Below are 12,220 nucleotides of genomic sequence, written 5' to 3'. Positions count from 1 at the left end.
GTCTGAGACTTCTTCCTTTCTCAGACAGGTTCTAAGTCATGCAATAATTAGAGTTCTTCCTGTCTCTTTCTACCACTTTACAGGTGTCTCTCTTTGAAGTACAGCCATTATCTTGGGGCTTCCCATGTGGCTCAGTGGTGAAGAACCCGCCTGCCAATGCAGGAAAAGTAGGTTCGATCCTTGGGTTGGGAAGATCGTCTGGAGAAGGAAACAGCAACCCATTCCAGTATTCTTGCCTGGAAAATTCCATGGACAGAGGAGTCTGGAGGGCTACAGATCATGGGGTCGCAAAAGAGTTGGACATGACTTAGTGACTAAATAACATCAACAGCTTGTTAACTTTATTACACAAACACACACATCTGTTGTTTTATCTGTATCCCTCATGGTTGCTAAATAAACCTGTGCAAAATAGGAAGGTGTGGGATGTAGAAATCTCCTAATCTAAATCGCTCTCAATATTTCTTATCCTGGATCGTGAGTGTGACACTAAAGTCCATTCTTGTTGCATGCAGACTGAAGTTATATTCAGGCAGCATGCTAAAGAGCGGCTTCTATAATACTTTATTATTCAGGAGGCATACTATCTGTTTCCTATCTTCTTACTAAAACATCTCCTTGATCCAGTATCTGAAGTTAAAAGGTGAGGTCACCTGTTAACTTGACAAGAATCTTCATGCCAACCATTGTCTCTATGATCCTTAAATAATGTGACTTTCACTCTTCCTATATTCAAGCTCTTCTACTTCACAAGATTATGGTGTGTATGTAGCTGATCTTGAGAAAATGCATCTAGTGACATTCCAGAATTCTCAAGGATAACATTTTCCTCAACACACTGATGGGATGCCTTCCATCTTCAGAATAATAAGTAGTCTTGGTCAAATGTAAGGGAAAAAAAAAAAGAAAGAAACTCTTCAAACCTAGTTTGGAAATCTGAGTTCACAATCCATCGTTGTTCTCTTCCATTTACAGGTTTATCAAATATATGCACCTAATTTTCAGTCTTGCAGGCCATTTTTCTAGGAAGCAGCATACTCAAGTCCCAGGACACTTAACACTCAGAGAGTTTCTCATACTTCCACAGTGTCAAGGCTCACACACTTGTTTGGCCTGACTTTATCACGGTGGAGCAGAGACACCTGCTCTACTTCATCCCCTAGCTCAGTCTACAAATGAACCTCACCTCTACAGCTCCCATCTAGACCGGAGATAGGTCCTCATGATTCCTGTCTCATGCCTGATCCCCCTGACTCTCACAACATCGCCTCTGTAGTTCAGGACCCTGCCAGCTGACAAAATGATCTTGATCTGGTTCATATTTGATCAGTTTCCTCCTCTGCTAAACTTTCATTTATAAAATCTCCCTGGATAAATTCCAGATGTCATAGCTGCAATTCTGAAAATACCTGCCTTCCATCACTTACTTGTACGACATACCGTGACCACATGTGAGGCACAGTGGCAGCAAGTCTGCCACGAAGGAAGGATTGGAAGAGAAGGAAACACCAAAAAAGAAAAAAAAAAAGGGAAAAGGAAGCGGAGAGACAAGCTTTCAGAAGAGAGGCAAGAAGAGAAATGTGCACAGTTCTTTATGATTCCACCAAGACAAAGAAAGGAAAAGGGTGGCAGGTAACAGAGTGTTTGAGAGTAAGTTCACATGTATGAGAATATGTTAGAGTGCATTCATACAGGAGCAGGACTGAGCCGTGCAGAGAGACAGAGACACACAGAGAGAGAGAGAGAGAGAAAGAGAAAAGAGATGGGTCCCGGGAGGGAGGCAGAGAGAAAGAATGCATGTGTGTTGTGCACGTGTGTATGTGTGCATGCTCAGTGAAAAGTTGAATGAAATTACTTCAGTTGAACTGCAGATGGAGAAGAGGGAAGAAGAATGATTTTATGCAATTCTCTCTGGTGCTCTACAAAGAAACCTTAGAAAATCATTTTGCTTCATTTTTTTCCCAAATAATCTTAAACGCGATTTCCCCTCCCTTTTATCCTTCATTTCCTTTACTTTTGGGCTTCTCTTTGCTTCTCCTCTTTGTTTTCCCTATTTTATCTCCTAATCCTTACTGTTGCTGTTGAGTCACTAAGTCGTGTCCAACTCTTTTGAACTCATGGATTCCTTTGAAAAGGAATCTGAAAGAAGGGGATTCTGCCCTCTCCACCTCAAATAACTTAGGATAATCTTCCCATGTTAAGCTCAACTTTTTACCAGTAAATCCTAAAAAAATCAACCTTTAATATTCATATAGCTCCAGTACTTTGTTGGCACCTGATGCAAAGAGCTGACTTATTGAAAAAGACCCTGATGCTGGGAAAGATTGAGGGTAAAAGGAGAAGGGGGTGATAGAGGATGAGATGGTTGGATGGCATCACTGACTCAGTGGACAAAAGTTTGAGAAAATTCAGGGAGATAGTGAAGGACAGGGAAGCCTGGTGTGCTGCAGTCCACTGGGGCTCAAAGAATTGGACACAACTTAGCACCTGAACAATAAATAACAAACCCAACTAATTATCAGCCTGAATTCCATCTGCAATCATATTGTTTTTGCCATGCGAGACAAATGTCACAGATTCTGGGGCTAAGGAGGTGAACATCTTTGAGGGTCATTGATCTGTCCATGACAGAGAGTTTCAGGCTGGGGGCAGTTATTCGGCCATAAGAGGACACATAAACCAACAGAAAATCCAGCAGATGCCTGGAAATACATATGAAGATTAGAGATCTGAATCTATGTTGCCACGAAAACTTCCTACGGGGCCCAGGTAACACTCTGCGAGAAGGGAAAGAGAAGAAAAGTAGAAAAAGTCATGAAGAGACAAAATTAACCTCAAAAGAGTCTATGATTTAAACTGGAAGAGACAGATAACATTAAAACGATAAGATTAAATTTTTTTGCTGACATCAGTGGAAGCAGAGGGCTTATTACAAAGTTGCTTGAGTTATAGAAAATACAGAAAATTACATGCATGCATATGATAATAGTACTATATAAATTTCAATGTTACTACAATCCTTATTTTTAAATCTTCCTACAACCACTCCTTTTACATATTTTTTCTCCTCTATTTCTTCTCAGTTATTTTTCTGTTCAGCCTTCCCAAACCCATTTAATTCTTTTCTTGTTCTTTCATCATCCCATTCCTGTTCTTCTTCTTATAAGTGTACAAGTTTTTTTTTTTTTTTAATAATTGTATAACTCTTTTTCTTACTTTTATTCTTTTCTCTCTGTTTCTTGCATCTAACCTGGTTACAAGAAGAGAGAAGAAAGCTGAGACCATGTCTTGTTCATATTTTTGTCCCTAAGTCTTAACATGGGGATTGGTTGATAGCAGATGCTCAGTAACTGTTTATCAAATAAATGAATAAATGCCTTGATCCCTCAGTATACGGTAAGGAAGGGATGCTGAAAAATGTCAAAGAACATTGTTAGTGTTCTGAAAACACAGAGAATAGCTAGGCTGCATTAAAAATAACTATTTCTTGCTTTAATGATCCTAGTTTCTCCAGTTGTCAAGTGAATTATCACCTTTTAAAATTGCCATCATAAAAAAAAAACCTTTACATTATAACTAGAATATGGCAAAGGAGACAGGGTAATTGGAATTAAATTTATACAGAGGAGTTTTCCTTTTTACTGTTGTTTAAATAGGTTCAAATAAATTGAAAAAAGAAGAAACTTCCAAATGGATAAAAACAACTGAATGTGATTGCTTTACCCAAAGCTAAGAGCTGGAGATGAACTGATCAAGAATGAATTATTCTCAAAAATAGCAAGTCAGAGTGCTCTTAAATTGTGGGAATAAGCAGGTTTCTCTCTCTGGAAATAGCCTGTTCTGAAAATAATTCACCATTCCCTGAAGGGCAGGCGACTGTGCCAAATTACAGGAGTGTCCAAATTATGGGCTAAACACCTCCTGGTAATTATATTCCTGAAAATGTCACTTTAAAGAAAGGCATTTTCAACTCCATGATGTGTTTGCAGGAAAAATGCTGTCCAAATGAGACTCCAGACCTGAGAAAGCAAAGTGGGACTAAAGAATAAAGGAAACAACCAGTGTGAGGTGCAAAGTCAGAATAGCAAGAAAAAGCCCTGCTTTGCAGTTCAGAACAGCACCTGGTGTTACCTGGCCATAGGTGAGTAGGCAGAAGCATTGAAGCAACTGGGCAAGAGGATAAAAATGAGATTTCTTTCCGTTGTTGAAGAGAGTGATATATCACATGCATTGCTTTATATAATCCTTAGGAAACAAAAAATTGATAAATTTTTATTAACTTGACCACATGTCATAAAAGTTAATGATGGACCTGGAATTTGAACTTGAGTCTGTGTTAATAAGCCTCTGTATTTAACTGTTATGCTATATCTGGGCTTTCCAAATGACATTAGTGGTAAAGAACCCACCTGCCAATGCCAACACAGGAGACCTAAAGGGACACAGGTTCAATCCTTGGGTTGGAAAGCTCCCATGGAGGAGGGCATGGCAACCCACTCCAGTGTTCTTGCCTGAAGAACCCATGAACAGAGAAGCCTGGCAGGCTATAACCTACAGGGTTGCAAAAAGTCAAATACAATGGAAGAGACTTAGGATGCACACATAAGAAACACTCCCAACCCTCTGTACAGTTTTCCTGTTGTTGTTTATTTGTTTGTTGTTACTTTTACCTACACAGATAGTATTTTGGCCATGTCGGACTTGTGTGTATTTACTAGAAACATAAGTTGAAGAACGGATCACCCTAGTCACAAAGCAGGGGTCAGAAAACCCCAGTCAGTCATTGCCATGATCACCATTACAACCTTCTTATATCCAGCAAGTTGGTCATGAGCATCAGATTGTGGAGTCTGGCTACTACCCCTTGCAAATTTTTCTTGGTAACTCCAGAGCAGGATGGTGAAACCACAGAGGGGGAAAAATGTCTCCAGAAAACCTAGAGCAACACAATAATAGGCTTCAATTTACTCCTGCCTTCCAAATGTTGGGTGTGTGCCTCGGATTGGAAAAGCATCAATTTGTGTTTAGAATCCTAGATGTGATGGAATCTTGGAAATGCAGACTTTACTTTTCAGTCTATGGAATTAAAAAAAAAAAAAAAAACAAAGACTTGATAGAAGGAGAGGAGAATGGATGCCAAGTGCCAGTTTTGTATATCCAACATATGCAGGAAATTAAGAATTTTGTCTTCTAGCTTATACTGAAGACGGCTTCCCCAGTGGCTCAGTGGTAAAGAATCTGCCTGCAGTGCAGGAGATATAGGAGATGTGAGTTTGATCTCTAGGTAGGGAAGATCCCCTGGAGAAGGAAATGGTAAGTCACTCCAGTATTCTTTCCTGAGAAATCCCATAAACAGAGAAGCTTGGCGGGTTACAATTCATGGATTTGCAAAGACTTGAACACGATTTAATGACTGAGCACTTCGGAGGAAGGTAAAGACTGAAGATGAGATATAGGCTGATATGCTGGTAGAAGGCTAGTAGACACGATCCAAATCATCCAAAGAGAATTAATATCAGGTGCTTCACAGAAGCAACCTGAGAAAAGTCTCATCATTTCCCACTCACTGGGTTTGAACTTAGAAGCACATAGTTCTAAATGTACCTCAAAAAGAAATAAAGCTAGGAAATAGAGAAAGCATCCACATTCAGAATTACATCATTGTAATTGGATGTGACTGAGTGACTAAACAACAACAGATAGCTGTCAATAGATTGGTACACGAAGCAAGGTTATGTCTTTAGTATTCCTGCCCTGGGAAGAGAGAGAAACTATGACTGAAAAGGAAGCCAGTAGGCAGCTTAGTGTTCCCACTTGGAATAGTCAGTCCAGTTAAAGTCCCAGTCTCTAAGGAACTAATGAACTAGACTTCTAACAGAATAAAGAAATATTATCTTTACTAGAGGAACCTGAGACACTGCCTTAGTTCAGTCATATCCAACTCTTTGTGACCCCATGGACTGCAGCACGCCAGGCTTCCCTATCCATCACCAAGTCCTAGAACTTGCTCAAACTCATGTCCATCAAGTCGGTGATGCCAACCAACCACCTCATCCTCCGTCATCCCCTTCTCCTCCTCCCTTCAATCTTTCCGAGCATCAGGGTCTTTTCAAATTAGTCACTTCTTCATATCAGATGACTAAAGTATTGGAGCTTCAGCTTCAGCATCAGTCCTTCAAATAAATATTCAGGACTGATTTCCTTTAGGATAGACTGGTTGGATCTCCTTGCAGTCCAAGGGACTCTCAAGAGTCTTCTCCAACACCACAGTTCAAAAGCATCAATTTTTCAGCACTCAGCTTTCTTTATGGTCCAACCCTCACATCCATACATGGCTACTGGAAAAGCCATACCTTTGACTAGATAGATCTTTGTCAGTAAAGTAATGTCTCTGCTTTTGAATACGCTGTCTAGGTTGGTTATAGCTCTTCTTCCAAGGAGCAAGTGTCTTTTAATTCCATGGTTGCAGTCACCACCTGCAGTGATTTTGGAGCCCAAGAAAATAAAGTGTCTCACTATTTCCACTGTTTCCCCATCTATTTACCATGAGGTAATGGGATTGGATGCCATGATCTTAGTTTTGGGAAAGTTGAGTTTGAAGCCAGCTTTTTTACTCTCCTTTTTCACTTTCATCAAGAGGCTCTTCACTTTCTGCCGTAAGTGTGGTGTCATCTGAATATCTGAGTTTATTAATATTTCTCCCAGCAATCTTGATTCCAGCTTGTGCTTCATTCAGTCTGGAATTTTGCATGAAGTACTCTGCTGCTGCTGCTGCTAAGTCGCTTCAGTCGTGTCCGACTCTGTGCGACCCCATAAACAGCAGCCCACCGGGCTCCCTCATCCCTGGGATTCTCCAGGCAAGAACACTGGAGTGGGTTGCCATTTCCTTCTCCAAGAGGTACTCTGCATAGAAGTTAAATAAGCAGGGTGACAACATACAACCTTGACACAGACTTAACCAAATAACATATTTATGGCTTCTCAGGAAAATAATAAGAAATTACTATTTTTTGTTGTGTTTTATTATTTTTGAAGCATAAGCATAACTAATCAATATTCACAAAATGTTTATTTTTTCCCTTCTAAGCACACAGAGGATAGTATTTCTCAGGAATTTCACAGCTGGTTAGAACATGAGAACAGCTTTAGTCAGTAAAATATGATCACAAATGACACATCTCTTCTAAGCAGAGAAGCACTTGCATCATTCTTTAGTCTCTTTCACTAGTTGGAAAAGCCATGGATTCCACATGGGGCAATTAAAAGATGATGGAACTTTTGTGATTCTTTGAATCAGAAGTCATCATTAGCCCAAGTGAATCATGTAATATGAGCAAAAAATTAATTTCTGTAGTATTAAGGCACAGAGATTATTGGGGAGGAGTTAAATGTTCGTATTGCATTATTTAGCCTATATTGTCTAATATTGCAGTACTGTGCTTAGTCACTCAGTAGTGTCTGACTCTGCAACCCCATTGGAATATTGCCCACCAGGCTCCTGTGTCCATGGGATTCTCCAGGCCGGAATACTGGGGTGGGTTGCCATGCCCTCCTCAAGGGGATCTTCCCAATCCAGGGACTGCATCCAGGTCTCCCACATTGCAGGTGGACTCTATACCGATTGAGCCACCGGGGAATACTGGGGTACTAGAGCAACGACAAATCTCTTATCCTATGACCGTTTGCACAGGAGCAGTAGTTCCAAAGCCTGGCCATTTGTGCTGACCCCGGAACATGCTGCAAGGTTGATAAGACTAAATCAGACACAGCAGGATCTTAGAAAGATCTTCAACCAATGAGGAAGTATCAGGGAGGTGAAATGAACAGTAGGGAAACATCAGAGCCAGATCAAATCTAATTCCAAATACCAGCATTGATGCTTATCAAGTGAGTGCTAGCTAGCCTATTAAATTGTAAGTATTTCTGAGCCTCAATTTATTCATAAGGCAGAAATAAAACTGCTATTCTTATATGAGTAGTGTGAAAATTTATTTAGAACACATGTGAAATACTATTAGCATTCAATAAATGCCTGTTTACATGTAAAGGACTCAGTGTTCTCAGAAACTGGAATTAATAAAAAATCAGTGATTTACTGAAGAACTCAGTTTCCTTGATTCCCAACCCCAGAATGGTTACCTTTCTCTCTAACCCTCCTCATAACTATAGAGTCCATATGCTTAAGGATGTGAACCATTCATTCCTATTTATGCATCATTAGAATCCAATGCAGTTAATGAAAGGGTGCTAAAAAACTGACCATACATGAATCTGTAGAAAATGGTGTCCTCACCTCCAATAACCACTGACTTGGGGGGTAACATAGCCCATATTCAGCTTTCAGGCTTCCCTGGTAGCTCAGATGGTAACGGATCTGCCTACAAGGCAGGAGACTTGAGTTTGATTCCTGGGTCGAGAAGATTACCTGGAGAAAGAAATAGCTGTTCCAGTATTCTTGCCTGGAGAATCCCATGGGGAGAGGAGCTTGGAACAGAGGAATCCCATGGGCAGAGGAGCCTGTCAGGCTACAGTCCATGAGGTTGCAAAGAGATAGACTGAGCGACTAACCCTTTCACTTTCATATTCAGCTTAGTGTTAAGATTCTTAATATACTGGGGAAGGGGAGCACTTAAAGTCTTCCTTCTACTTTTATAAAAAAGAAGTAACACATATTTAATGTGGCCAATGTGAAGTTAAGAACATGCTTTAGAATTAAGTGTTCTCCAAGATGAATACAATATGTCCAAGATGAATGAAATGTCCCCAGGCTCATAGGATAAGAAGCCCTTCACCTGTAATTCATTGGTTCAAATTCTTTCTGATGAGGTCAGTAACAAGTTATTAGCATCTGATAGCTGTTCACTGACCTATGTAAAATGATTCGGAGGTCTTATTTCCATGCATAGAGGACACTGTCTTAGATTAAATGAAAAATGACATTGACCAGCATCGCAGAACATCTTGGTTTCATAGGATAAACTGAATCCTAAATCGAAAGAAAAGCGTTAATGCTGCATTTGGAGGAGAGAAAGAAGACCAAGCATTGTTTTCTGACCATCAAAGTTGAGTCATCTCAGAGAGAAAGGAAGTTGACATTATAGTTCTGTTTCTTTTTAGTCTAGAGATAAATTGTTCTAATTCCTTAAAATATATTCTATTATACACATAATAATACAACTTTTAAAAATAATTATCCTCAACTTTGATAAGTTGATAAGTTGGGGATAACAAAGATATCAATCGACTATGGTACATTTCCACTGTGGTACAATCCACTATGTGATACATTTCCCATTGTCCACACCTTGTGTAATTCCCTCCCAGGTTAAGCCAGCACTTGGCCACATGATTTGTTTCAGTCCATGTGAAAAGCAACCATTGTGACACAAACTGTTGTTGTTGTTCAATCACTCAGTTGTATCTGATGCTCTGTCACCCCATGGACTGCAGCATGCCAGGCTTCGCTGTCCTTTGCCAACTCCCAGAGTTTGCTCAAACTCATGTCCATCGAGTCGGTGATCCCATCCAACCATCTTGTCCTCTGTCATCCCCTTCTCCTGTCTTCAGTCTTTCCCAGTATCAGGGTCATTTCCAATGAGTCAGTTCTTTGCATCAGGTGGCCAAAGTGTCAGAGCTTCAGCTTCAATGTAGTCCTCCCAGTGAATAGTCAGCATTGATTTCCTTTAGGATGGACTGGTTTGATCTCCTTGCAGTCCAAGGGACTCTTAGGAGTCTTCTCCAAGACCAATTTATGCTTTCAAAAGCATAAATTCTTCAGCGTTCAGCTTTCTTTATGGTCCAATTCTCACATCCATAAAAGACTACTGGAAAAACCATAGTTTTGACTATTGGACCTTTGTTGGCAAAGTAATCTCTGCTTTTGATGAATGCTTGTGCATTGGGATTTGCCTTTTTGGAACATAGTTGCCATATAACAAAGTTCTGTTTTGTTGGGGGAGGTTATGTGAATGCCCTCCAGCTAATATTCCCAGCTGTGCAAGTAAGGACACCCAGCAGAAACCAACTCTAAGGAAACCTCATATCTGATGACAAATTCACAAATGATTCCATCAAAAAACACATGAGCTGAAATAAACTGTCCCAGCTAATGTGTGTGCTTAGTCCTGTCCAACTCTGTGACCCTTTGGACTGTAGCTCACCAAGCTCCTCTGCCCATGGGATTTTCCAGGCAAGAATACTGGAGTGGGTTGCCATTTCCTCCTCCAAGAGACCTTCCTGACCCAGGGATCAAACCCACAGCTCCTATGTCTCCTGCATTGCAGGCAGATTCTTTACCTCCTGAGACACTGGGGAAGCCATACCTAATTAGCCATCCCACAGAACTGTGAACAAATAATTGTTGCTGTTTTGCTGCTAAGTTGTATTCAACTATTTTGTGACCCCCATGGAATATAGCCCACTAGGCTTCTCTGTTCATGGAATTTCCCAGGCAAGAATACTGGAGTAGATCATCCAAAGATCAGGTTGAATCTTTACCACTGAGCCACCTGGGAAGCCTCGAATAAATAATTAGCTATTGTGTCTTGTTATACAGAAAACACTAACCCCTATAGGAATTAATATTTTGAATTCATTAAAGAAGCTTTATACAGTATCCCTTCACAATGATAATTCATTTATTAATTCAAAGAATATTTATTGAGTATCTTATTGTTGTACTCATGGTGATAACTGTAATGATTCAGCAAGAAAAGTTATACAGACAAAACACCAGATGAGACACTTCCTCATGGAGCTTCCTCAGATATCCTAAACCAGCAGCCCATGGTGCAAGTCTAGCCTATGAATATGTAATTTTTGGCCCCCAATGTTCTTTTAAAAAATAGTTATTTAAATATCGGAAGCATTTTCATTACCATTGGAAGATAGAGACTCCTTCTCACACTCAGAAGAAATAGAATCATTGGCTGCGCACTTCCATACAATGCAATTGGCTGAAATAAATAGCAGCTGCCCTTCCCCTCCCAGCATGGCTCATGAACTCTCCAGCTTCACAATTTCCATCATTTTCTGTGTTCTTCATGAGTCTCCAGACTAGGGTTATTTATCTTTGTTATTGTTTACCTTTGTAGAGTCATTTCATTTTGCTTTTTTGGTTGTTTGTTTGTTTTTTTGCCTGTGTGGTATCTGTAGGCATCTAAGTCTAAGACTTCCACATACAGGATCTAGTGGAGTTGAAAAACATGGTCATCCAGAAAGATAAAAAATGTAAATATAGAAATAACATTCGATGCCAAGTTTAACAATGAATAAATTAAGGTAACCAATTCAGCTTTTTCAAAATACTGAGAATACTTATTCTCAACTTAGCATTGAAGAAATTTAGGACACTCACTGTTTCCATTTTTTCCCCATCTATTTGTCATGAAATGTTGGGACTGGATGCTATGATCTTAGTTTTTTGAATGTTGAGTTCCAAACTGTGGTGCTGGAGAATACTCTTGAAAGTCCCTTGGCCAGCAAGGAGATCAAACTAGTCAGCCCTAAAGGAAATCAACCCTGAATATTCATTAGCAGGACTGATGGTGAAGTTGAAGCTCCAGTATTTTGGCTACCTTATTCAAAGAGCCAACTTATTGGAAAAGACTCTGATGCTGGGAAAGATTGAGGGCAGGAGGAGATGGGGCAGTAGAGGATGAGATGGTTGTATGGCATCATTGACTCAATGGACATGAGTTTGAGCAAACTCTGGGAGATGTTGAAGGACAGGGAAGTCTGGCGTGCTGCAGTCCATGGGGTCACAGAGAGCTGAATAGGACTGAGCAACTGAACAACAGGACATTCAACATAGCATCCTAAGAATTAGGTGTGTCTGATTACAGAATCATTTTTTGGAAATAATGTCTTTTATGTCTATAGATAAACTGCATCACAAAATCCTTATGACCTAGGAAAGTTCCTTAGAAAATCAGAGCCTGAGCTGTAGGGTGTTCAAACTGGAATCTAGAGAGTGTAGTCAGGTAACATGAAGACGAGAACAAATATCAAAATCCTTCAGTTCATGAAACTGCAGGAGGAACTCAGTTGGAAAATATTTCACACTGACCTTATGTTGCTGGTGTGTTCAACCTATAACAGGCCCTTGATCTGAAAATATTTCAAGATTAGAGATTGAAGAAAACAAATGTATATCTTATAAAATTAATTCATAGAGTATATAGCCCCTGTTCTATAAAAATAAACTGTGTATAGCCCCTCA

Source organism: Bos indicus, chromosome 6 (assembly GCF_029378745.1).
Source record: "Bos indicus isolate NIAB-ARS_2022 breed Sahiwal x Tharparkar chromosome 6, NIAB-ARS_B.indTharparkar_mat_pri_1.0, whole genome shotgun sequence".
In the NCBI taxonomy this organism is placed as follows: Eukaryota; Metazoa; Chordata; class Mammalia; order Artiodactyla; family Bovidae; genus Bos; species Bos indicus.
The sequence above is the reverse complement of the archived record's forward strand: the minus strand, read 5'-3'. Positions refer to the sequence as shown.